A 26594-nucleotide genomic window follows, 5' to 3' on the forward strand; every position below is an offset into this window, starting at 1 on the left:
ATGCCTCCTGCTTTGTTTTTTTTTTGTTTTTGTTTTTTTTGTTTTTGTTTTTTTTTTCAAGATTGCTTTGGCTATTTGGGGTCTTTTCTGGTTCCATACAAATTTTAGGATTATTTGTTCTAGCTCTGTGAAGAATGCTGGTGTTATTTTGATAGGGATTGCATTGAATATGTAGATTGCTTTGGGTAGTGTTGACATTTTAACAATATTTGTTCTTCCTATCCAGGAACATGGAATCTTTTTCCATTTTTTTGTGTTTTCTTCAATTTCTTTCATAAGCTTTCTGTAGTTTTCAGTGTACAGATTTTTCACCTCTTTGGTTAGATTTATTCCTAGGTATTTTACGGTTTTTGGTACAATTGTAAATGGGATCAATTCCTTGATTTCTCTTTCTGTTGCTTCATTGTTGGTGTATAGGAATGCAACCGATTTCTGTGCATTGATTTTATATCCTGTCAGTTTGCAGAATTCATGAATCAGTTCTAGCACTTTTTTGGTGGAATCTTTTGGGTTTTCCATATAGAATATCATGTCGTCTGCGAAGAGTGAAAGTTTGACCTCCTCTTGGATGATTTGGATGCCTTTTATTTCTTTGTGTTGTCTGATTGCAGAGGCTAAGACTTCCAATACTATGTTGAATAACAGTGCCAAGAGTGGACATCCCTGTCTTGTTCCTGATGTTAGGGGGAAAGCTCTCAGTTTTTCCCCATTGAGGATGATATTAGTGTTGGGTCTTTCATATATGGCTTTTATGATCTCGAGGTATGATCCTTCTATCCCTACTATCTTGAGGGTTTTTATCAAGAAAGGATGCTGTATTTTGTCAAATGCTTTCTCTGCATCTATTGAGAGGATGATATGGTTCTTGTCCTTTCTTTTATTGATGTGATGAATCATATTAAATTGTTTTGTGGTTATTGAACCAGTCCTGCATCCCAGGTATAAATCCCACTTGGTTGTGGAGAATAATTTTTTTAATGTATTGTTGGAGCCGGTTGGCTAATATCTTGTTGAGGATTTTTGCATTCATGTTCACCAGGGAAATTGGTCTATAGTTCTCCTTTTTAGTGGGGTCTCTGTCTGGTTTTGGAATCAAGGTAATGCTGGCATCATAGAAAGAGTTTGGAAGTTTTCCTTCCATTTCTATTTTTTGGAACAGTTTCAAGAGAATAGGTGTTAACTCTTCCTTAAATGTTTGGTAGAATTCCCCTGAAAAGCCATCTGGCCCTGGACTCTTGTTTTTTGGGAGACTTTTGATTACTAATTCGATTTCCTTACTGGTTATGGGCCTGTTCAACTTTTCTATTTCTTTCTGTTTCAGTTTTGGTAGTGTATATATTTCTAGGAATTTGTCCATTTCTTCCAGATTGCCCATTTTATTGGCATATAATTGCTCACAATATTCTCCTATTATTGTTTTTATTTCTGCTGTGTTGGTTGTGATCTCTCCTCTTTCATTCTTGATTTTATTATATGGATCCATTTTCTTTTTGATCAAACTGGCTAGTGGCTTATCAATTTCGTTAATTCTTTCAAAGAAGCAGCTTCTGGTTTCATTGATCTGTTCTACTGTTTTTTGGTTTAGATAGCATTAATTTCTGCTCTAATCTTTATTATTTCCTGTCTTCTGCTGGTTTGGGGTTTTATTTGCTGTTCTTTTTCCAGCTCCTTAAGGCATAAGGTTGTGTATCTGAGATCTTTCTTCCTTCTTTAGGAAGGCCTGGATTGCTATATACTTTCCTCTTATGACTGCCTTGGCTGCATTCCAGAGGTTTTGGGTTGTGGTGTTATCATTTTCTTTGACTTCCATATACTTTTTAATTTCCTCTTTAACTTCTTGGTTAGCCCATTCATTCTTTAGTAGGATGTTCTTCAGTCTCCAAGTATTTGTTACCTTTCCAAATTTTTTCTTGTGGTTGATTTTGAGTTTTATAGTGTTGTGGTCTGAAAGTATGAACGGTATGATCTCGATCTTTTTGTACTTACTTAGGGCTGATTTGTGTCCCAGTATATAGTCTATTCTGGAGAACATTCTATGTGCACTGGAGAAGAATGTATATTCTGCTGCTTCAGAATGAAATGTTCTGAATGTCCATCTGGTCCAGTGTGTCATTCAAAGCCATTGTTTCCTTGTTGAGTTTTTGTTTAGATGATCTGTCCATTGTTGTGAGTGGGGTGTTGAAGTCCCCTACTCTTATGGTATTAATATCAATGAGTTTCTTTATGTTTGTGATTAATTGATTTATATATTTGGGTGCTTTCATATTTGGCACATAAATGTTTACAATTATTAGGTCTTCTTGGTGGATAGACCCCTTGATTATGATATAATGCCCTTCTGTATCTCTTGTTACAGAAAGTACTTTATTTTAAAGTCTAGATTGTCTGACAAGAATATGGCTACTCTGGCTTTCTTTTGTTGACCATTAGCATGATAGATGGTTTTCCATCCTCTTACTTTTAATCTGAAGGTGTCTTTAGGTCTAAAGTGGGTCTCTTGTAAACAGCGTATAGATGGATCTTGTTTTCTTATCCATTCTGTTACCCTATGTCTTTTGATTGGAGCATTTAGTCCATTGACGTTTAGAGGACTAATCAAAGTGATGAATTTATTGCCATTATGTTGCTTGTAGATTTGGAGTTTCTGGTGGTGTTCTCTGGTCCTTTCTAGTCTTTGTTACTTTTGGTCTTTATGTTGTTTTTTTCACCTTTTCTCCCTTCAGAGAGTCCCCCTTAAAATTTCTTGCAGGGCTGGTTTAGTGGTCACAAACTCCTTTAATTTTTGCTTGGGAAACTTTTTATCTCTCCTATTTTGAGTGGCAGCCTTGCTGGATAAAGAATTCTTGGCTGCATATTTTTCTGATTCAGCACACTGAATATATCCCACCTCTCCTTTTTGGCCTGCCAAGTTTCTGTGGATAGGTCCGCTGCAAACCTGATCTGTCTTCCCTTGTAGGTTAAGGACTTTTTTCCCTTCCTGCTTTCATGATTCTTTCCTTGCCTGAGTATTTTGTGAATTTCACTATGATATGCCTTGTTGATGGTCGGTTTTTGTTGAATCTAATGGGAGTCCTCTGTGCTTCTTGAATTTTGATGTCTGTGTCTTTCCCTAGGTTAGGAAAGTTTTCCACTATGATTTGCTCACATAAGCCTTCTACCCCTATTTCTCTCTCTTCCTCTTCTGGGACCCCTATGATTCTGATGTTATTCCTTTTTAATGAGACACTAATTTCTCTAATTCTTAAATTGTGCTGTTTTGCCTTAATCTCCCTCTTTTTTTCTGCTTCATTATTCCCCATAAGTTTATCCTCTATATCGCTGATTCTCCGTTCTTTCTCATCCATCCTTGCCACCATGGCCTCCATTCGAGATTGCAGCTCAGTTATAGCATTTTTTATTTCATCCTGACTAGATTTTACTTATTTTATCTCCACAGAAAGGGATTCTAATCTATTTTTGACTCCAGCTAGTATTCTTATTATCATGATTATAAATTCTGGTTCAGACATCTTGCTTGTATCTGTGTTGATTAAGTCCTTGGTTGTCATTTCTTCCTGCTCTTTCTTTTGGGGTGAATTCCTTTGTTTCATCATTTTGAAGGGAGAAAAGGAATTAATGAGGAAAAAAATTAAAATTAAAAATATATTAAAATTTAAAAATTAAAAACAAATACACACACACACACATTCGAATAAATGATGCTAAATCCTAGGTGTGTTTTGGTCTGGGTGTTGAAAGGGGCCTGATAGATTAGAGAAAAAAGGGGAAAGAAAAAAAAGGAAATCATTTGAAAATTTGAAAAAAATGAATACACTGAAGTAGACTAAAATGAAGTGATGGAAATAAAATACAATTTGAAAAAATTTGCAGGAAAGTAAAAAATATAGTAGAAAAAATTAAAGAAAATATTTTTAATAAAAACTGAAAATAAAAATGAATTTTTTCTCTTTCTGTATTCAAGAAAAAGAAAATAAACGAAAAAGAGAAAAAAGGAAAAAGAAAAAAAAGAAAATTTAATAGATGGACCAGCGAACAGACTGAAATACGACTGAAATTACTTCGTTTTCCCCTAGAAGTCAAACTATGAAGTGCCTTATAGTCCATAAACTAATCAGGTTGAGAGATTTGTGTTCCTGAAGAGCGAGGTTGGCCCAGTTGGGCAGGGCTTAGCGTAACTGCTCCATTCTCCACTAGATGGCTCTGCTTAGCTTACTGGGGTGGATTCTTGTGGTGCTTGTAGGTGCGTTTGCTCATGCGTGGGAGCGGTGAAAATGGTGTCGCTCAGCTACCGGTCTCTAGTATGGAAACTCTTCTCCTGGATCAGCAGTCGCGCACCTGTTCTTTGTCTCCAGCTTCTGTCTACTCCCTGCTTTTACACAGTCTGTGACCAAGCCCCAGGGAGCTCCTCCCTCCTGAGTTTTGTCTCAGATGCGGCTGTTTTTCCCAACCCTTTACTTCTGAGGGACTGCGGCTTTGACCCGTTCTGCCCCTCTGCAGGAGAGTCTCACCGAGCAATGGCCAGGTGCCGGCCGCACCCAGGAACATTTGTGGGTTTGTGCTGCTGCCGATGCCCACAGACTGTGGCTGGGTGCCAGCTCCCCCCAGAAAAAATTCACAAGATAGTGTAGCAGCAGCGTTTCAGGGATTATGGAAAATCACAACACGCATCTGGCACCAGGCTTCACCCTTAATGACCTTGTTCCAACACCAGTGAATGTGGTTATCTCCTGGGTCAACTGGGGCCTTGCCTTTGGGGGACCCACACGGCCTCTACCAGGTGTCCTCCCAACAGGGGAACCATCTCTCCCCGTGTGGCCTGAAGAACCCCGGACCCCACTCTGCTCCTGGGGATTCGCCCTTCCCACCAGAGCACTGCCAGGTATGGAGCTGCAGAGTTGCAGCCTTTGCGCTCCCCTTGTTTATGGTCTTAATGGAATTTAAACCCTCTCCTTTCTCCTTTCTCCCTTTTTAGTTCAGTCCCTGAGGCTGCTTCCACTTTCTCTCCAGCTGCTTTTGGGGAGGGGTGCTTTTCCCATATTCTCCTCACTGTCTCTGTCCTCTCTCCACACGCAAAGCACCTCCCTGCCCTCCGCGGCTTCTTTCTCCTCAAATTCACCTCTCTGCGCCACGTTCCTGCTGAATTCTGTGGTTCAGGGTATGCAGATTGTTGTGTTAATCCTCAGATCAGTTTTCTAGGTGTGCAGGATGGCTTAGTGTTGGTCTGGCTGTATTTCATGGACGCGAGACACACAAAAAACTTCTATGCTGTTCTGTCTTCTTGGCTCCTCCTTCATTCCTTTTTTTTTAAGTTTATTTATTTATTTTGAGAGTGAGAGCATGAGCTGGGGAGGGGCAGAGAGAGAGGGAGAGAGAGAATGTGGCAGGCTCTGTGCTGTCAGAGTGATGTGAGGCTTGATCTCACCAACTGTGAGAGCGTGACCTGAGTCAAAATCAAGAGTTGGATGAGGCCTCCTGTGTGTAGCCATGCTGAACTGATCTGTCCAGGAAGTGGATCCTCCAGCCCTCAAGTCTTCAGATGACCACAGCCCCAGACATTGGCTTTACTGGACTCTCAGGAAAGACCCACCTAGAACCACTTAGCTGAGCCGCTCGCAGAAACCATAAGATAATAAATGTTTGTTGTTTTAAGCTATGAAGATTTAGGGAACTTACAGCAAGAGATTACAATATATGGAGTGAAATGTGGAGGGCAGCGGAGAAACTGGCTCAGGGAAACTGGCTTCCACTGCCTTCCTCCGGATGTGACTCAGGGACATCTGCAGTAACGCCCAGAGACTCCTCTTTAGGGTGGTCATCCAACACGATCCCCTGATGCCCAGAACAGGCAGTGAGGACAAGGAATGGCAGTCTTGCTGAAAGGCTGTAAGGGAGGAATGGAGAAGACTCGCCCTTGACCACCTACCATGGGAACAGAAGGGTTGAGTCTCCAGGAGCTGTGGCCTCAGTGTCCCAGACAAAGCCAGGCCGGCAGGGCTGGGGTGGGGTGAAGGGTAGTGGCCAGGGACCCAAGAGCCACCCACTGGGAGGCCAGGGGTGAGACCGGGCTCTGAGGCCTCTGGCAGCCATGGAGCACTCAGGGCCTGGGGCTGGCAGGGCTGGGGGACAATGTGGGAACTGGGAGACCTGACAGCCAGTTCCAGCCACTCCACGGTAAGTGGCACCTGGGGTAAAGTGATGACCAGGCACTGGTGGCTGCTTTCCTCTCTCTCCTGGGGACCCTGCCACAGGGAGACGGGGTCTTCAGCCTGGCACAGGGCTGGCACAGAGGACCTCTCACACACTTGGCCACACATTGACTGCATTATTTCAGGGTCGTCTGGGCCATTTCCTGCCTCCAGGAAGGATCTGTCTGAGCCTGGAAAGAGAATCGACCCTCCCAGCGCTGACAATATCCAGATACCCCCTCCCTGCTGGGGACTGTCAGCACACAGGGTACCCCAGGTGAGGGTGGAGGACACCGTCAGTTTAGTCCAGAGTTTTCCATACTCCTTAGAGATGCCAACATTGCGTCCACACAGACTACATTTCTAAAAGGAAGACTGTGGAACAATATTACCCTTACAGGTATGATGTCCTCATCTGATCTATTCTATGCTATTATTCTATTCTACTTTATTCTGTTGTGTTCTATTCTATCCCATTCTATTCTGGGACACAGAGGAGGAGAGGGGCTGTGGAGGTGGTGGGGTCACAACAATCCCCTCACAACAAGACCCTTCGAGGGACAGTTTCTTCTGACACAGCCCACAGCTGCTCTGGGTGAGCCCTCACTCGTCTCCCCCTTGGGCCCTGGGGCCCGTGGCAGCAATGACTATACCCTTTTTGCCCAGCATCCCTCGCGGCTCCTGGAAGGAGCTCAGAATTCTCAGGACCCGCAAGCCGTGGAGAACATCCTTCAGTCAAAGCTGGAAATGTGGGGGCCGAAAGTGCAGCTCACAGGATGAGTTTTGCTATATCTTTGTCATTCGCGTATTTAATCCCTTCCTCCTGGATCCACTGGCCATGGGATCCTAGGGGTCTTAGGTACTATAGCGGTGACAGCACTATGGAGACCCCAGAATCTTGGGCTCAGGGTCTGGCAGGTCATATGAGTGAATAAAGGAAAGACCCTCTGCCCAGTGGCAGGAGCAGGGGCTTTGGAGTCAGTGAGACCGAGTGCAGTTCTGACTTTGCCACCCACTCACTAGCTGTGTGATCTCGGGTAAGCCACTTAACTTCTCTGAGCATCAGTTTATCTCTAAGATGGGGGGTGATACTACCTATTTGCAGGGTTGGGGTGAGGATTAGCAAAAATGCATATAACATAGAGCACCTGGGAATTCAAAAATAGCACATGCTATGATTATTATTAGTGATAATTACAACCACACTAACTAGAGGGTCTCAGGACCACTCTGGATACTTCAGGTGTGCTGTCATTACTGAGTTTTGGGGGAGACTAGGCTGCTATTGTTTTCATCCTAGACAAAAAGGAAATACTCATAAACACCCAGGGGAGGAAGCTGGTTATGTTTGTCATGAACAGCCTTAGTAATAAAAGGAGAGGAAAAACACACTCAGACACACACACACACACACACACACAAGCACATGCACACACACAAACCAAGAACACGGGCCCTTGCCAAGCATTTATCCTGGTTGCAAAGGATAGTTGCATCCTTGAAAAATGAACGGAGTGACTCTGATCCTGGCCAGTGTCTGTCCAGCAGTCTGTAGGGAAGACATAACCCTGGTCTCGTGGAACTCACAGTCCTCATGCCAGAATAAACACCAAGGGTGCTGATAGAGAAGGACCAGATGAATGAGAATGGTGGGGCATGAAAATTCATGCTGGTAGGACCTGGGGAACATTCTCTGTTTCCTAGGCAGACCTGTTTTCATCACTGTGCAACAGGAAATTCAGCGTTTGGGCTTAATGTTTTAAGTACTAACACTGTCGATTTGCTTTAACTAATTGAATAACATCTCTTAACTAGTGAATATGATAGGAAATTTAAATTATCTTGATCATTTTCAGGGGCACCTGGGTGGCTCAGTCAGTTAAGCGTCCGACTTCAGCTCAGGTCCTGATCTCTTGGTTCGTGAGTTCGAGCCCTGTGTCGGGGTCTGTGCTGACAGCTCAGAGCTTGGAGACTGTTTAAGATTCTGTGTCTCCCCCTCTCTCTATTCCCCTCCCCCACTCGTGCTCTGTGTCTCTCTCCGAAATAAATAAACATAAAAAAAAATTAGAAAACACATTTTCAGTGAATTAATTGAAACATCATGACTAGGTTACTTTCCTCTAAATTTGTGTTTTCTGTAATTGTCCACTAGATGGCGGGATGAGACCACACTAGATATCACTAGCTCAGAGGCTGCTCTCACACAGTTTTAAAGCGAGGAAAACTATATTTTGGTTCCTTCTAATTTTTTTTTCCTTTCAGAAAATAAAGGTAAACAATTTATGCACAACTTTTTAAGGACCCTCTCTAACACTTAAAGGGAGGTATGCCTTTTCCCTGTCTGAAGCTCTAACCTCAGGTATTTTCCTCTTATCTTTGAGCAACAAACAGTTGATGGCACCAGTTAGTAATGAGTGAAAGCTTACCCTGAACCGCGTGCTGTGCTAGGAGCTTCATCTCATTTATTCTGCACAGGGAGACTAGAAGGTGTCACTTCCATTTTGTTTAAAAAACTCTATCATTTTGTTGCATGGACGTTGTGTAGGTAAGAGCTCTGATATGAGAATTTCAAGTGTGACTTCATCAGCCAAATGAAGAATCTGTCTAGTGAACATGACCTCCAGAAACAGACCACACTCTTGGGCGCCATTCCTGGCAGTGACAGCAATGTGACTTCTTGCACAAAGAAGGAAGAAACATCTGGATAAATGCATCAGCACAAAGCCAGTCCAGAAACAAAAAGCAGAAGCTATAGGACAGAGGAGCCTGTAATTATAATCACTAGAAGCAAAAGGGTTCCTTCCTTTCCAATCTGATCAAGTATCCAAATGAGTAGGTCCTAGGGCCCTTTCTTCAGCATCTACCAGGTGCCAGGCATGGTGCTAGGTGCTTTATTTATGATTTAATCCTCATTTACTCCTTTTTTTATTTTTTATTAAAAAAATTTTTTTTGATGTTTGTTTATATTTGGGAGAAAGAGTGCCAGTGCGTGAGCAGGAGAGGGGCAGAGAGAGAAGGAGATGCAGAATCTGAAGGAAGCTCCAGGCTCTGAGCTGTCAGCACAGAGCCCAACTCGGAACTTGAACCCACCAACCACAAGATCATGACCTGAGCTAAAGTTGGACGCTTAACCAACTGAGCCACCCAGGCGCCCTGACTCCTTAAAAAAAAAAAAAAAAAAATTATCTATTTATTTTTGAGAGAGAGAGAGAGTGCTTGTGCATGCACACACACAAGCAGCGGAGGGGGCAGAGAGAGAGGGAGACAGAGAATCCCAAGTAGCCTCCGTGCTGTCAGAGCAGAGCCCAATGCAAGTCTGTAACTCACAAATGGAGAGATCATGACCTGAGTTGAAATCAAGAGTTAGATACTTAGGAACACCTGGGTGGCTCGGTTGGTTAAGCAGCCAACTTTGCCTCAGGTCATGATCTCACGGTTCGTGGGTTCAAGCCCTGTGTCAGGCTTCTGTGTTGCCATGACAGCTCAGAGCCTGGAGCCTGCTTTGGATTCTGTGTCTCCCTCTCTCTCTGCCCCTCCCACACTCACACTCTGTCTCTATCTCAAGAATAAGTAAATGTTAAAAAAAATTTTTTAATAAAATCTTGACTGAGGCCAGTGTTATGTCACTGTTTTTCACATCTCTCATATTCTAACCATCTTCAAATATTCGGTTCCAATCCCAGCCTTCAGTCAAGCTACCTCTTTAACAAATTCAGCCAGAATCAGTACCACAGACTTGATCTTGTTTCCTGCTCTAAAATAATACAATTCATTCACCAAATATTATTGATTTCCTGCTATGAGCCACGCATAATTATAGGTGCTTAAGATAGAACCATGAACCAGACACACTCCCAGCCTTTAGTAAATTCTTATCCTAACAGATGAGATGAGAAAAAAACTACGATAATGTAGAGTGAGAAGGTGATAGTGATATTTACACAAGATTTTACAGGAGCTGTAGAGACATCTAATTTAGCTAGTTGTTGGGAGTGGGGGCAGACGCTGGCTATGTTAAGTGTGCACAGTTTGCGCAGAATTTTGAGAAAAGCAAGGGAAGGGATCAGGAGGGAGCAAGTATGTCCTGGGCTCAGGGGAACAGCCTGGAGCAGGGAACAGAGGTGGGAGATGCCACTCTCCCAGGAGTTCTGAGGCAGGGCTGGGCCAACGATGATAGGCTTATAGAATGATAGAATCAGCTAGAACCTTAAAGGCCATCCAACTCTTCCCCCATCTTTTACAGAGGAAAGAACAAAGGCCCAGAGCTGTGAAGTGATTTGTTACAGGCCTAAGGCTTTGGAAAGTTAGAATGGAAATCGAGATGTCCTGACTCTCACTGATTTCACTGTTCTTTTCCCTGATCGTGATGTTTTGGGCCTGTATTGGTGCATATCTGAAATTCTATTTGCTGGCTATTAAATAAAACACAAAATGAAGCTGGTGCTATAAAATACTGAGATTCCCTAGTGTTCCAATTCTGGAACTAACCTACTGGAGAACCTCAAGCTGGTCACTTCTTTTCTCAGGGTCTCAGTTTCATTATGTGTCGAAGAACTGGGATAGATTTTTATGACCCCTTCGCAGTCTAAAATTATTCTATAAATGTATGTCTATTTCTAGAATATTTTACCATGTGGTCTTTGGTCTAATCACACCTTGCTTTTCGTTTCTGCTAGAAATGAAACAACGCTTGTAAGACTGTCAATTCATTCACATCCTCAAGGGGCTAAATATCCAGTGGGTAAATGGAAAGTGCACCAGGACAGCAAGGAGAAGGGGAATCAATGTGGGCTGGAGACGTCCTGGAGACGGTGAAATCTAAACTGTCCTCTGTAAGTGGTGAGGGCTTGGCCAGGAAGACAGAGGGCTGTTCCAGGAAGAAGGAAATCTGAGCAGAGTCTAGGAGTTCTGGCCACATGTGGGCCTTGTGTGAACTACGCTGCTGAGGCAGGGGCTGGATGGGGAGTGAAGGAGGTGGTGGTGGTGGGAGGGGCAGATGGAGAAGATGGTTGTCCTGCTGGGCTACAGTGTAGACTTGATGCAGGAGCCCAGGGGAAGGTGCAGGAGATTCATTTGGCCTGCAGGGCAGACAACTCTCCAGGAACCCTTTTCATTAGCACAGAACGGGCCCTGAGGGCTCTGACTTAGGAGAGGATGTTCTTAGTTCGACATCTTTCTTCTGTTTTGATTAGGTGTTCTGTAATTACACAATAAATTCTAGAACTGTAAATGATAGCAACATGGACAATGCAGACCCATACAGTGATCATGTTGAAACCAATGATTTTTTAAGCATTAATTTAAAAAAAACTGATTGATATAAACACTTCCCTGTTTTTAGGAGGCTCACTGTTGAAAGTCTTGCTCACTTGCTCCTGTCATTGGTTCCTTCCCTTCTCTTTTTGTGTCTCATTTTCTGCCTTTGTGATCATTGGACTTGGTCTTATATTTCTTTTTTTCTTTTCTTTTTTTTAAATTTAAATTTTAGTTGGGGCACCTGTGTGGCTCAGTTGGTTAAGCGTCCAGCTTTGGCTCAGGTTGTGATCTCATGGTTCATGAGTTTGAGCCCTGCATCGGGCTCTGTGCTGACAGCTCAGAGCCTGGAGTCTCATTCGGATTCTGTTTCTTCCTCTCTCTGCGCTCCTCCCCTGTTTGTGCTCTGTCTCTCTCTCTTTCTCAAAAATAAATAAACATTAAAAAAATTTTTTTAATTTAAATTTTAGTTAACAAACAGTGCAATATTGGTTTCAGGAGTAGACTTCAGTGATTCATCCCTTACATACAACACCCAATGCTCATCCCAACAAGTGCCGTCCTTAATGACCATCACCCATTTAGCCCATCCCCCCACCCACAACTCTCTGTCAACCCTCAGATTGTTCTCTATTGTTGAGAGTCTTTTGTGGTTTGTTTCCCTCTCTCCTCTTTTTTACCCACTTCCCATAAGTTCATCTGTTTTGTTTCTTAAATTCCACATATGAGTGAAATCATGTAGTTGTCTTTCTCTGACTGACTTATTTCGCTTAGCATAATACACTCTAGCTCCATCCACGTCATTGCAAATGTCAAAATTTCATTCTTTTTGATGACTGATTAATATTCCATTGAATATGTACCACACCTTCTTTATCCATTCATCAGCCAATGGACATATGGGCTCCCTCCATAGTTTAGCTACTGTTGAGAATGCTGCTATAAACATTGGGGTACATGTACCCCTTCAAATCTGTATTTTTGTATCCTTTGGATAAATACCTAGTAGTGCAATTGCTGGATTGTAAGATACTTCTATTTTTAGTTTTTTGAGGAAATTCTATACTGTTCTCTAGAGTGGGTGCATTCCCGCCAACAGTGCACCAACAGTTGGCATTCCTACCAACAGTGCAAGAGGGTTCCTCTTTTTCTGCATCCTCACCAACACCTGTTGTTTCTTGTATTGTTAATTTTAGCATTCTGACAGGTGTGAAGCAATGACTTATTGTGGTTTTGATTTGTATTTCCCTGATGATGAGTAATGTTGAGCATCTTTTCATGTGTCTGTTAGCCATCTGGATGTCTTTTGAAAAGTGTCTGTTCATGTCCTCTGCCATTTCATAACTAGGTTACTTGTTTTGGGGGTGTTGAGTTTGATAAGTTCTTTATAGATTTTTGATACTAACCCTTTATCTGGTATGTCATTTGCAAATATCTTCTCTCATTCTGTCGGTTGCCTTTTAGTTTTGTTGATTGTTTCCTTTGCTGTGCAGAAGCTTTCTATCTTGATGAATCCCAATAGTTCATTTTTGCTTTTTTCCCCCCTTGTCTCCAGCAATTTGTCTAGCAAGAAGTTGCTGTGGGTGAGGTCAAAGAGGTTGCTGCCTGTTTTCTCCTCTAGGATTTTGATGGTTTCCCATGTTACATTTAGGTCTTTCATCCATTTGGAATTTACTCTTGTGTATGGTGTAAGAAAGTGGTCCAGTTTCATTCTTCTACATGTCACCATCCAGTTTTCCCAACACTATTTGTTGAAGAGACTGTGTGTTTTCCATTGGGTATTCTTTCCTGCTTTGTCAAAGATTAGTTGACCATATAGCTGTTGGTCATTTTCTGGGTTCTCTATTCTGTTCCATTGATCTATGTGTCTGTTTTTGTGCCAGTACCATACTGTCTTGATGACTACAGCTTTCTAATATAGCTTGGTATCCGGAATCATGATGCCTTCAGTTTTGTTTTTCTTTTTCAGGATTGCTTTGGCTATTTAGGGTCTTTTGTGGTTCCATACAAATTTTAGGAGTGTTTGTTTTAGCTCTGTGAAAAATGCTGGTCGTATTTGGATAGGGATTGCGTTAAATGTGTAGATTGCTTCGGATAGTTTTAGAATGTTTAGAACAAACATTTTATTTAACAATGTTTGTTCTTCTAATCCATAATCATAGAATGCTTTTCCATTTCTTTGTGTCCTCTTCAATTTCTTTCATAAGTGTTCTATAGTTTTCAGACAGATGTTTTATTTCTTTGGTTTGGTTTATTCCTAGATATCTAATTGTTTTTGGTACAGTTGCAAATGGGATCAATTCTTTGATTTCTTTTTCTGTTGTTTTGTTTTGGTGTATAGAAATGCAACAGATTTCTGCATGTTGATTTTATATCCTGCGACTTTGCTGAATTCATGTATTAGTTCCAGCAATTTTTTGGTGGAGTCTTTCAAGTTTTCTACAGAATATCAGTCTTATATTTCTAACTTTTTTTTCTTTACATAATAAACTACTTCAAATGCTCTTTGGAAGTGGGTAGGATATAAATAAATAATTACAATTTCTCTAGATCTATTTTCTTCAATATCTTATTATACTAATAATTATAAAATAGCTCTTCATAGATGTAGCCCTTTTGGACAGAGGACCTGAAGTCCTTCATAAACCCATGTTATTAAACCAAATTCAAATTAGTTTACATTTGTTTAGCATTTTAAGGATTAAAAAAGGTGGAGTTTTTCTTGGTGTCCATTATTTTAATTGAGCCACAATCCTGACAGTAGCTCTTTCATCCCCAGTACCTAGCACAGTGCTTTGACATAGATTCTCCATAAATGCTTATTGAAAAACATGAATGATTGAATTAAGTCAAAATAATTCTGTGAGCAAGAATATGTTCTAGTCATTATTCCTGTTTTACTGAAGAGGAAGCAGTGGTGTGGAGTCAGGACCATCTCGAGAGAGCCAATAGCATATATTTCTTCCCATTTCAACTACCACTTAATGACTTCACCCCAGCAGCTTGAAAGTGGCCTTGGCAGGAATATTTACACCAATGAAATCAACAAATATTGTAAGTCAGCACCCTTCCCAACCCCCCCCCCCCCCCACCCCTCCATCCCTTGAGAGCAAGTTTTTCCGCATTGGCTAGTGATGAGGGAACAACAGGCAAGTTGAGGGCAAAGCACAAATGAGCACCCAGCAACCTCTCCCCCCAGGTGGCATATGTGTGACATTCCTCAGGCACTCCTGGCTGGCTGCTCAGGAACAAAGGAAAGGGAAAAACAAGTGGTTAACTGATAGAGATCACAGACACGCAGGACAGGAGTCTCCATCAGTTTGCAACTGTCTCAATGATTTATAAGAAAAAAGCAATCTTATCAATATAAAAACCTCCAGAAACCTATAGACTTAATTTCCTCGGACCCTAGCATCACCCTCCTCTCTATAGGATAGAAAATCTTACATAGTCAATCACTCCTCACAGTTATAATGCAGCTCTTTCTGCCCACAGGTCCTGTCCTCGTACTATGATAAAACCACCTTTTTGCACTGCAAACATCTCAAGAATTCTTTCTTGGCCATTGGCCAAGACAGCACACCACAGAAATCTCAGTTCTTACTAATTCAGTGACTCAACTGAGGTTAGACTGTGGGCTAAGCAGTCAACTCCAATATCATACACCTGATGCTAATATAACATTTTATGCTAACTATACTGGAATTAAAATAAAAAAAAATAAGGAGGTCAGTTCCACATCCTAAGAAGAGAGACCATTAGGGAAACTGATGAGTCAAGGACAAGGGAGTAGCTAGCCAATGTCTGACTTTACAGCAGAGTTCTGTGACAGGGTCTGCACAGCAAGGTCACAGACAAGCAGGTTAGAGACAGGAGCCTGCAACAAGCACTCACCTGTGTATGCTTAGGATTTAAGGAACCTGGCTTGACAGAGTCACAGTGCAGCACACCTACAATCCAAATGCAGCAAGATGTTGAGTGAGAGAGAGGTTCCTGGCATACCATGGAATACTACAGATGGGGACTATTGGAAAAACTATCGTTGGTTCAACACACAGGGGAGAATTGTGCTGGCAGTCATTCCCAGCAAGAGTATCCAAGTAACTAAATAATCTTCAATAAAGAAAAACATGCTGAAATCATCAATGTGCTCTCAGCTCGATTACATAGAAGTAAAAGTAGATCCATTACAAAAATTCTCATGGGTGAAAAACATGACTGTTTAATATTCCAGAAATGTTTAGAAAATCCTGCTGCCTTTTCTACACCCATTTTCATCTTTATGGACCAGAAGGTAGTCTACTATTCTACTAATTAATCCTCTGACTCCCAAGAAAATGTGTAGGGGCTGAGGGCATGCCACTCCAAAATGTGCCACTTTGGCATAAAGATTCCTTTGAATTAAAAGTCGTAAATACTCAGCAGATGCAGGAAAAGCTCTCTGCCTCCCCCATAACTGCCTAAATTTACTCTGGAAGGCAGAGCCTGCAACAGGAAGGAAGAGAGCTAGTAACAAGAGACTCCCTTTAAAGAACCTATCTGCATAATAGGGCAACCTGTTCTAAACATCTCCTTGCACCTTCTTGCTAAAGAGCTTTCTCCCCTTTGTGTCCTCAGACCCTCCCCCTATCCTAAGCTTTTCTAAGCTTCCTGTTGCCTCCTTGTTTTTGGAATCTCATGTCTGTGTGGATTCCTCCTGTGACCCGATTAAATTGGATTTTCTCCTGTTAATCTATCTCATGTCAAGTTGATTCTAAGTCCAGCAAGAAGGACCATAGGGTGGAAGGTCTTCCTCCTCAACAGGAGGGATACTGTTCACTGTTTCTAACACTGCTTTGCCTTAAATTTGCAGCATCAGTGAGGTGTTGTCATTGTGATTTGGATCATTTGACCAATCAGGACTAAAAAAATTATATTGCTTCAGGTTACTTGCATGTTACTTGTACTTTACTGACTTTTAAGAAGTGTTAGTATAATAAGAATATCTCAATGTGCAAAAAATACTTAACCAACAGTTTATTTTTAAAAACATATACACTATCTCAGTTAAGAAATGGGCAGAAGACATGAATAGGTACTTTTCTAAAGAAGACATCCAGATGGCTAACAGACACATGAAAAGACGTTGAACATCACTCATCGTCAGGGAAATACAAATCAATATCACAATGAGATACCACCTCATACCTGTCAGAATGATTAAAATTAACAATGCAAGAAACAGCAGGTGTTGATGAGGATGCAGAGAAAGGCAAATCTTTTTGCACCGGTTTTCTGGGAATGCAAACTGGTGCAGCCACTCTAGATAACAATATGGAGGTTCCTCAAAAATTAAAAATAGGACCACCCTATGATCCAGCAATTGCATTATTAGGTATTTACCCCAAAGATACAAAAATACAGATTCAAAGGGGTACATGTCCACCAATGTTTATACCAGCATCAACAATAGCTAAACTATGGAGACAGCCCAAAAGATCATCAACTGATGAATGAATGAAGAAGATGTGGCATGTACACACACACACAGACACACAGATACACACACACACACACACACACACACACACACACACTGAAATGGAATATTACTCAGCCATCAAAAAGAATGAAATCTTGTCATTTGCAATGACATGGTTGGAGCTAGAATGTATTAAGCTAAGTGATATAAGTCAATCAGAGAAAGACAAATACCATATGATTTCATTCACATGTGGAATTTAAAAAACAAAACAGATGAGTATATTGGAAAGTGGGTGGAAAGAGATGAAAGGGAAATAAACCATAAAAGACTCTTAATGATAGAGAACAAACAGGAGGTAGGTTGGAATGGGTTAGATGGGTGATGGGTAATAAGGAGGGCACTTTTTGTGGGGAGCACTTGGTGTTGTATGTAAGTGATGAATCACTGAAGTCTACTCTTAAAGCTGAAAAATAAAAACAAAAAACCAAACCAACCAACGAACAAAAATATCCACTATAAATTCCAGACAGACTTATAACTGCCATTTGGAATTGTTTTGAGCGGGATTTGAACCACATATCCTCCACAGTGAGCACTTAGTAATTATTAACTACCAAGAAAATGGACATAGAGAATGATATTCTAGTTGTCTCTTAAATATCAGCACAATCAAACTTAATTAAGTACAAAATTTCTAACACAAATGACTGCATCTGGGCCAGGCATGTAGCACCCCCCACCCACCACTGTAGCATAGCCAATAACTATTTTCTGAACATTTCCATGCTCTATATTTTTCTTCTTTTCCTCTGTACCACCCCATCACAGGACCCAAGTCATTTTGCTCACTTTAGATAGCTCTGGCAAGGCTGGTGAGTTGTCTTTTAAAATATAAGTGAGGGGCACCTGGGTGGCTCAGTTGGTTGAGTGTCTGACACTTGATTTTGGCTCAGGTCATGATCCCAGAGTTGTGGGATTGAGTCACGAGTTAGCTCCATGCTGAGCATATAGCCTGCTTGAGATTCAATCTCTCTCTCTCTCTCTCTCTCTCTCTCTCTCTCTCTCTCTCTCCCTCCCTTTGCCCCCTTCCCCACTCATGCATGCTCTCTCTCTCTCTAAAGTAAAGTAAAATAAAATAAAATAAAATAAAATAAAATAAAATAAAAGTGATAACCAGACAGCATTCAAGATCGTCCCTCCACAAATGTCACTCATTCACTCAATTTGGATATGCCCTCCTGAGTAGGAGGAGGAGGTGGAGTGAGAGGCAGCCCCTTGGAACTTGCACAGAACCCCATAGGGCCCTGGGAGTGTGGAGCAGGTGTCAGATCTGCAGGTGGGGAGGGGAGAAGGAATGCTGAGCGATCCACTGTCAGGGAGTGGTACTGAGTCACTGTCACAGGGGCTGTCTGAGCATTGGCAGCATGGAGGCAAAACCTGTGCCAACCTCACTCCCACCCCCAATCCTCTCCCCGAATCCTTTCCCCAGTGAGGCTCACCCTATCAGCTCTACTGGGCCAAGGAAGGGCCCAGAGAGCAGGGCCTGCCTCCAAGACTGTCCCCATCCCTGTGAGGCCCCTAATGAGAGGTAGATGAGCACATGAGAGATGCCCTTGTGCATTGATGTGGAAGGAGATGATCACTAGGGTCAGGGGGTGGGGGAGACTTCCCCAGTGCAGAGGAGGAGAGAAAGGAACAAGATGGATTCTGAGAATGGCCTGGGGATGAGAACTGCTGTGTGCCATCAATTCCCTGCATCTTCCAGTTCTGGGTGTACCTACAATGGTTTCATCCGCCCGCCGAGGTCCTGGAACTGAGGGAGAATGCTGAATGGTGCCAAACACAGGGGCAGAGGCAAGAGCTTTAGGAAAGGCGCTAGAGTGCCTCCAGTGTCTGTGTTGAGCCTCGATGGCATCTCGGGAGCAGTACACCAGGGCCATTGTGTTGCTTCATCTTCTTGGAATGAAAGTTTGAACACTTGAAGAGTGTGGGATGCTTTAAGCAAAAACTCAACTTGATTGGCAGTTAATACGTATTCGCTCTGTGCCAGGCATTGTGGGAGGTTCTGCAAGGGAACTGGAGATGAGCAAGGGAACTGTCCTCAAGAAGTCTGAGGACTAAGAGTAGGGAAAACAGATCCACACAAATTTGTTTACTGAGGAACAGATCACCAGAAGAAGCCAGGGGAAAGTACTTAGAATGTAGAAATTGAGGTAGCATAAATAATTTAGAGGTAATTTTATCTTTCTTTTGCCATCCTTGAACAAGAGTCAAGAATTGTTCTACTTTGGTGCTGCAAGATTAAAAACAAAAGATACAAAGCAGTAAAATTGAGGTTTACTGTGGCTTCCTAGGGGATCCTCATCAGTTTATGTTCATAACTTTTGAACCTGCCACTTTCATGTTTAATACTGATGATTTGAAGTGTTTTGAATATCAGATTGATTAAAAAAATTTTTTTTAATTTACATCCAAGTTATTTAGTATATAGTGCCACAGTGATTTCAGGAGTATATTCCTTAATGCCCCTTACCCATTTAGCCCATGCTCCATCCCACAACCTCTCCAGTAACCCTCTGTTTGTTCTCCATATTTAAGAGTCTCTTATGTTTTGCTCCCTCCCTGTTTTTATATTATTTTTGCTTCCCTGCTCTTATGTTCATCTGTTTTGTATCTTAAAATCCTCATATGAGTGAAGTCATATGATATATCTCTTTCTCTAATTTCATTTGGCATAATACCCTCTAGTTCCATCCACATAGTTGCAAATGATGACATTTAATTCTTTTTGATTGCCGAGTAATACTCCATTGTATATATATACCACATCTTCTTTATCTATCCATACATCGATGGACATTTGGGCTCTTTCCATACTTTGGCTATTGTTGATAGTGTTGCTATAAACATTGGGGTGCATGTGCCCCTTCGAAACAGCACACCTGTATCCCTTGGATAAATACCTAGTAGTGCAATTGCAGGGTCATAGGATAGTTCTAGTTTTAATTTTTTGAGGAACCTCCCTGTTTTCCAGAGTGGCTGCACCAGTTTGCATTCCCATCAGCTGTGCAAAAGAGATCCTCCTTCTCCACATCCTTGCAAACATCTGTTGTTACCTGAGTTGTTAATGTTAGCCATTCTGACAGGTGTGAGATGATGTCTCATGGTGGTTTTGATTTGTGTTTCCCTGATGATGAGTGATGTGGAGCATTTTTTTCGGGTGTCGGTTGGCTGTCTGGATGTCTTCTTTGGAGAAGTGTCTATTCATGTCTTTAGCTCATTTTCTAATTTTCTAATATTTGTTTTTTGGGTGTTGAGTTTGATAAGTTCTTTATAGATTTTGGATACTAACCCTTTATCTGATATGTCATTTGCAAATATCTTCTCCCATTCTGTTGGTTGCCTTTTAGTTTTGCTGATTGTCTTCTTCACTGTGCAAAAGATTTTTATTTTGATGAGGTCCCAGTAGTTCATTTTTGCTTTTGTTTCCCTTGCTTCCGGAGACGTGTTGAGTAAGAAGTTGCTGCGGCCAAGATCAAAGAAGTTTTTGCCTGCTTTCTTCTCAAGGATTTTGATGGCTTCCTGTCTTATGTTTAGGTCTTTCATCCATTTTGAGTTTATTTTTGTGTATGGTGTAAGAAAGTGGTCCAGGTTCATTCTTCTGCATGTTGCTGTCCAGTTTTCCCAGCAGCACTTGCTAAAGAGACTGTCTTTTTTCCATTGGATATTCTTTCCTGCTTTGTCAAAGATTAGTTGGCCATACGTTTGTGGGTCCATTTCTGGGTTCTCTATTCCGTTCCATTGATCTGAGTGTCTGTTTTTTTGCCAGTACCATACTGTCTTGATGATTACAGTTTTGTAGTATAGCTTGAAGTCCGGGATTGTGATGCCTTCTGCTTTGTGTTTTTTTTTTGTTTTTTTGTTTTTTTGTTTTTTTTTCAAGACTGCTTTGGCTATTCGAAGTCTTTTCTGGTTCCATATACAAACTTTAGGATTGTTTGTTCTAGCTCTGTGAAGAATGCTGGTGTTATTTTGATAGGGATTGCATTGAATGTGTAGATTGCTTTGGGTAGTGTTGACATTTTAACAATATTTGTTCTTCCTATCCAGGTACATGGAATTTTTTTCCCTTTTTTTTGTGTCTTCTTCAATTTCTTTCATAAGCTTTCTGTAGTTTTCAGTGTACAGATTTTTCACCTCTTTGGTTAGATTTATTCCTAGGTATTTTATGGGTTTTGGTACAATTGTAAATGGGATTGATTCCTTGATTTCTGTTTCTGTTACTTCATTCTTGGTGTATAGGAATGTAACTGATTTCTGTGCATTGATTTTATATCCTGTCAGTTTGCTAAATTCATGGATCAGTTCTAGTGGTTTTTTGGTGGAATCTGTTGGGTTTTCCATATAGAGTATCATGTCTGCGAAGAGTGAAAGTTTGACCTCCTCCTGGCCTATTTGCATGCCTTTTATTTCTTTGTGTTGTCTGATGGCTTAGGCTAAGACTTCCAATACTATGTTGAATAACAGTGGCAAGAGTGGACGGACATCCCTGTCTTGTTCCTGACCTTAGGGGGAAAGCTCTCAGTTTTTCCCCATTGAGGATGATACTTGCGTTGGGTCTTTCATATATGGCTTTTATGATCTCGAGGTATGCTCCTTCCACCCCTACTTTCTTGAGGGTTTTTATCAAGAAAGGATGCTGTAGTTTGTCAAATGTTTCTCTGTATCTATTGAGAGGATCGTATGGTTCTTGTCCTTTGTTTTATTGATGTGATGAATCACACTGATTGTTCTGTGGATATTGACCAGCCTGTACGAAATGTACTCCCAACAGGGGCACTGCCTCTCCCTGTGTGGCCTGAGGACTGCTGGACCTCACTCTGCTCCTGGGGTTTTGCCCTTCCCACCAGAGCACTGCCAGGTATTGAGCTGCAAAATTTCAGACTCTGTGCTCCCCTGTTTATAGAGTCTTAATTGAACTTAAACCCTCTCCTTTCTCCTTTCTCCCTTTTTTGTTCAGTCCCCATGGCTGTTTCCACTTTTCCACTTACTCTCCAGCTGCTTTTGGGGGGGGGGTGCTTTTCCCATATTCTAACCCTCCCCCCCCCCCGCCCCCGCCCCATCTCTGTCCTCTCTCTGCAAGCAAAAATAGCTCCCTGTCCTGCGTGGCTTCTCTCTCCCCCAGTTCACCTCTTTGTGCTGCATACCTGCTGAATTCTGTGGTTCAAATTGTGAAGATTGTTGTGTTAATTCTCAAATCAGTTTTCTAGGTGTGCGGAATGGTTTAGTGTTGATCTGGCTGTATTTCATGGATGCCAGATGCAAAAAAAACCACAAAAAACTAGGTTGAGTTTTGATGAAAATACCAGTCTTATTTCCTAATTCATATGAAACTATTCACGCTGAAATAAGAGACCTAAAATATGAGTGTATTTCCATAGAGGGGATTTAGAGACATTAGGAGTGCAGGTTTTATTATAGTGCTTAAAAAATCTTTTTGGGGGGCATCTGGGTGGCTCAGTTGGTTAAGCACTAGACTTCAGCTCAGGTCATGATCTCACAGTCTGTGGGTTGGAGCCCCATGTCAGGTTCTGTGCTGGCACCTCAGAGCCTAGAGCCTGCTTGAGATTTTGTGTCTTCATCTCTCTCTGCCTCTCCCCTGCTCATGCTCTTTCTGTTTCTCAAAAAAAAAAAAATTAAATATTAATTTTTTTTAATTTTAATTTTATTTTTTAAGTTTATTTATATATTTAGAGAGAGACAGAGACCACATGAGTGGGGGAGGGGCAGAGAGATAGAGAAAGAATCCCAAGTAGGCTCTGCACTGCCAGAGTAGAGCCCAATGCAGGGCTTGAACCCAGCAACCTTGAGATCATGACCTAAGGTGAAACCAAGAGCCAGACTGAGCCACCCAGGCACCCCTCATTATAATGCTTTATTTCCCTAACAGAGGAATGTAGAGTCAGAATGGAATGATTGAATGACTTAGCATTAAAAAAACAAACATTTTTTTAAAAATTTAAATGACTTAGTTTTTTTTCTAATAATCATATAGTATCTCCTACTTATAGTCCTCTAGTCTTCTCTTTGGATGACATCACCTCCTTTGAGGAACTTTGGGGTTGGTTTTTGTTTTGGCAATGATCCGAAAGGAAGAGGATGCCTTTACTGTCGGAGAGAACTTTGGTGCCCTCTACTGGTGGTTTTGGTTTCTTCAAATTGCAGGCCTCCATTTGATGGTTCATGGAATCCATTTAGTGGGTTCTATCAGAATTTTCTTAAAAAGTGAAAATGTAGATTACCATATAATAAGTATAAATATTTTTGAAACTTTGTTTCCAGTATGTATATGTGAATGCAGAATCCAGGTGATTTCCAGTTAGCAACATTTAGCACCTATATCCAGCAGGATATAGAATTAGCATGAGGGGAGTGAGGCAGGGTGGAATGAGTGCAGGGTTAGATCCTATCTCTATTTAAAATTTTGAAATTTGGTTTATCATGGGTTTTGTGCATTAATTTTGATTTTAAAAAAGCATTGCTTTACTATAGTATTTATTTTGATTACTGAGCTTTTTGGTGCCCTAAGTGAGTGTCTCGCTTGTGTCTCTCTGACAGTCAGTGTGCTTTATGGAGGGCCTGGAGAAGGTGGGCCAGCCTGTGGAGCCGTGAATAGGAGGCACACGTGGGGATGAGAAGGGACAATGCGTGTGATGTCTTCTCCTTTTTTTGAGGTAGGAGGTGAAGCCATCAGCAAAGAGTGAAGCTCACAGGCCTCGGAAGAGGGGGAAGATTGAGCATGGCTGATGAGGGGACAGGAGAGGGAGAAGGTCCAGGAGAAGTGGAGGCTGGTCACACAGCATGAAGCCCTCTGCCCACAGCTAGATACTGCCATTGTGGCAACGCCGTCCGCATCTCCGGCAGCCGCAGGTGTTGGGGAAGTAGGGAAGACAGGAGGGACCCGAGGTCTGGGGTTGTTGGGGTGGAAGGACAGGAACAGAGAGAGGAGGGCAAAGGTGCCAGGTGATTCTGCATCTGAGACAGGGAGGCGGGCGAGAAGGAAGGTCAGGAGATTGCTGGGTGGGGTGGAGTTTTAGGGAGCAGGCAAGGGGTGGGCAGAGGATTCCAGGTGAATATTAAGAGGCTGCGGTCAAAGAATGAGTGGACTACAGAGTGAGCGGACTGGAATTCGAAATTTCAGAGGAAATGCAGTTGTAGGTGAAGCCCCTTAAACGACTCTCCCGCTGAGAAGTTGCCTTGAGTGTGTGAACGGTCACGTGAACAAAATGGTATATACTTGATGACATAAGGGCTCCTGAGACTTCTGAGTATTGCGTGTCTACTAGGTAAGATTTGGAAATATAGTTCCTCTAAAATTAGATGTTGATAATATATTACAACAATGGCCAGAAACAGTGGTCAAGAAACATACAGATAGACGCAAAAAGGGATTCATTTTGAATTCGAACCCCCTGGCTTTCTCTGGCTCACATTCCTCAGCCTTTGGGTCTCGGATTCCCTGTTGCTCCTCCTGGAAGATGACTCCTCTGCTCCACCCACCCCCATCTCTACCCTCCTGGCTCCCAGCATGGCACCCACTCTTTGCCCCATGGCTCTCTTCCCACTCAGAGTGCCACCACGGGCCTTGTCTGTCCTGCCTTCTGGTGATCGCCCTCTACTCATTTGTTAATCATCTCAATTTGCAATGAACCAGCCCTTTAAAATAGTTCCTTTTTAGAAGAAATAACTATCTGAAGTTTTACAGAATTTGTACAGTATTCTCTTTCATTCATCAAAAGGTATTATCTAGTCCTTGAATTCAAACCTGTGCACATAAATTGAGAGGCCACATAAATACATGCATGCACGCATACATACATGCATCCAGTAAAACCCATGCATACATCCATGCATGCATCCAGTGAAATAAGATGCTTCCTTTCTCTGTGCCTCCTCCCTCTCTCCTTCCCCTGAGTTTGCTCTCCCCCAGGCCTTTCTGCTTCTCTCTCACCATGGGGGCCCACAGCTCTCCCACAGCCATCTTCCTTGCACTCAGAGTGCTCCCCCGATCTGCAGTCCCGGCTATCTCAAGCCCCCATTGGACTGCTATACCTGCTGGCTCTCCAGCACCTCATGCTCAACACCAGCCCAAGCCCACATATGCTCCCTCCTCACCCCTAAGTCAGGAAGCCAGTTTCCCCTCAGTTGTCAGTAATGCTGGAAACTAGAATTCACCCCACCCTCACTCCTCCCATCCTAGGCCACTCCTCAGGTACTGCTGGGTGTGTTTTTCTCCAAAGGGTCTCCTGACCCCTGACTTCCCTCCCCACCTCCATCACCCCAGACGAGGCTCTCCTCACCTTATCCTGCTTCAGTACGAGGCCCTGATGGAGCCGGGATCCAATCTCCACTGTCCCTGCTTCTGCCCTGCATACCACTGCTGCATTAACCCCTTTCACATAAAGCCTAATACATATGGTGAGGTTTTTTTGGGGTGATAGTGGGGCTCACAAGGTCTGCAGCTGATGGCCAAGAAAGAATCTTTGAAGATGTTTTGGTACAAAAAGCTGATTTTATTAAAGCACAGGGACAGGATCCGTGGGCAGAAAGAGCTGCTCTGGGACCACGAGGAGAGACTGGTTACATACTAGGAGATGGGGGAGGTAAAGTCCAGGTTAAGTTTCCAATGAGACTTCCATATGCTAAAGAAGACTCACAGGATACAGGAGGCCTTGACAGTGTCAAGCTAAGGTTTTCCCTCTAGCAAAGCATTAGCATTAAGACAGTAGGGAGTTCCTGGAGAACTACCTGCCTCAAGTATTTGCCAATGGGCTGCAGGTTATAAGGAAATTTAGTTCTATTTGCCACTTCCTTCTGCCTTTGTTTCCCATATCACTATGGAGGGGTGATATTGGGGCTCCAGGAAACAGAGTCTATAGGTTTCTGGAGATTAGGCTATTGACAAGATTGCCTTTTCTTGTGATTTACTAAAATATTTGTAAATAGATGGATCAGGTCCTGCAGGACTATGATCTCTATCAGTTAGCCATTTGTTTTTCCCCTTTCCTTTGTTCTTGGGCAGCCAGGTATGCTGCGGGGTTGGTTGGTGGGGGGAGTGTTTATGGCCTGTCAGCTTGCTTTATGCTCCCTCATCAGGAGTTATCATTAGAAGCAAAAACAGAAACTCCTGTGACTTCTTGCTGCCCTTAGCACACACTGACTCCTCTGCCTCACTTGCAAAGTTCTCCATCTCCCTGCTTTCAAATAACATGCCTGTGTCTCAGATATTAACCATACTGCAATTCTTTCTTTGGGTGAAACAAACTTTCCACAAATAATGACTCCGTCCAAACCCTTGCACTAAGACTTGACCTACCGTGACTTCTGGAAGCCCAAGTTTGCATCCCTGTGATGACCCAGCCTCCTTTTGAGTTCCTATTTGAAAAAAACTCAAGGAATGCATCGTTTGTCCTAACCAAGACCTGAAGATAGAGCTCTGACACACCTCTTTCTTGGAGCATTTACTAAAATAAGCTTACAGTTGTGTATTTTTCCTCTGTTCCTTTGAAATGTATACATATCTCCTACAACCTGGGAGTGTCTTTCTCAAGGACCCAAAAGCCATTCCTCTGAAATGTAATCATCAGAAAGGACTGGACCTCTTCTGTCTGCCAGTCTCCGTGGGAGGACAG

General features: G+C 42.3%; 1 protein-coding gene across 4 annotated transcripts in view; it reads left to right on the forward strand.

The window, feature by feature from the left end:
- The window catches only part of KLHL6 (kelch like family member 6), a 148201-nt gene that overhangs the window by 120166 nt on the left and 1441 nt on the right, over positions 1–26594 (forward strand). Inside the window, exon 9 of one of the 4 annotated variants that reach the window (XR_008297785.1) lies at positions 10862–11094. The exons of the other annotated variants lie outside the window; for them this stretch is intronic. The gene's annotated coding sequence lies outside the window, so the exon portion shown is untranslated. Of the gene's footprint in view, positions 1–10861; positions 11095–26594 lie in introns of those variants that run through there. 4 annotated transcript variants of the gene reach the window in all.

This window comes from Acinonyx jubatus, chromosome C2 (genome assembly GCF_027475565.1).
Source record: "Acinonyx jubatus isolate Ajub_Pintada_27869175 chromosome C2, VMU_Ajub_asm_v1.0, whole genome shotgun sequence".
NCBI classification, from domain to species: domain Eukaryota; kingdom Metazoa; phylum Chordata; class Mammalia; order Carnivora; family Felidae; genus Acinonyx; species Acinonyx jubatus.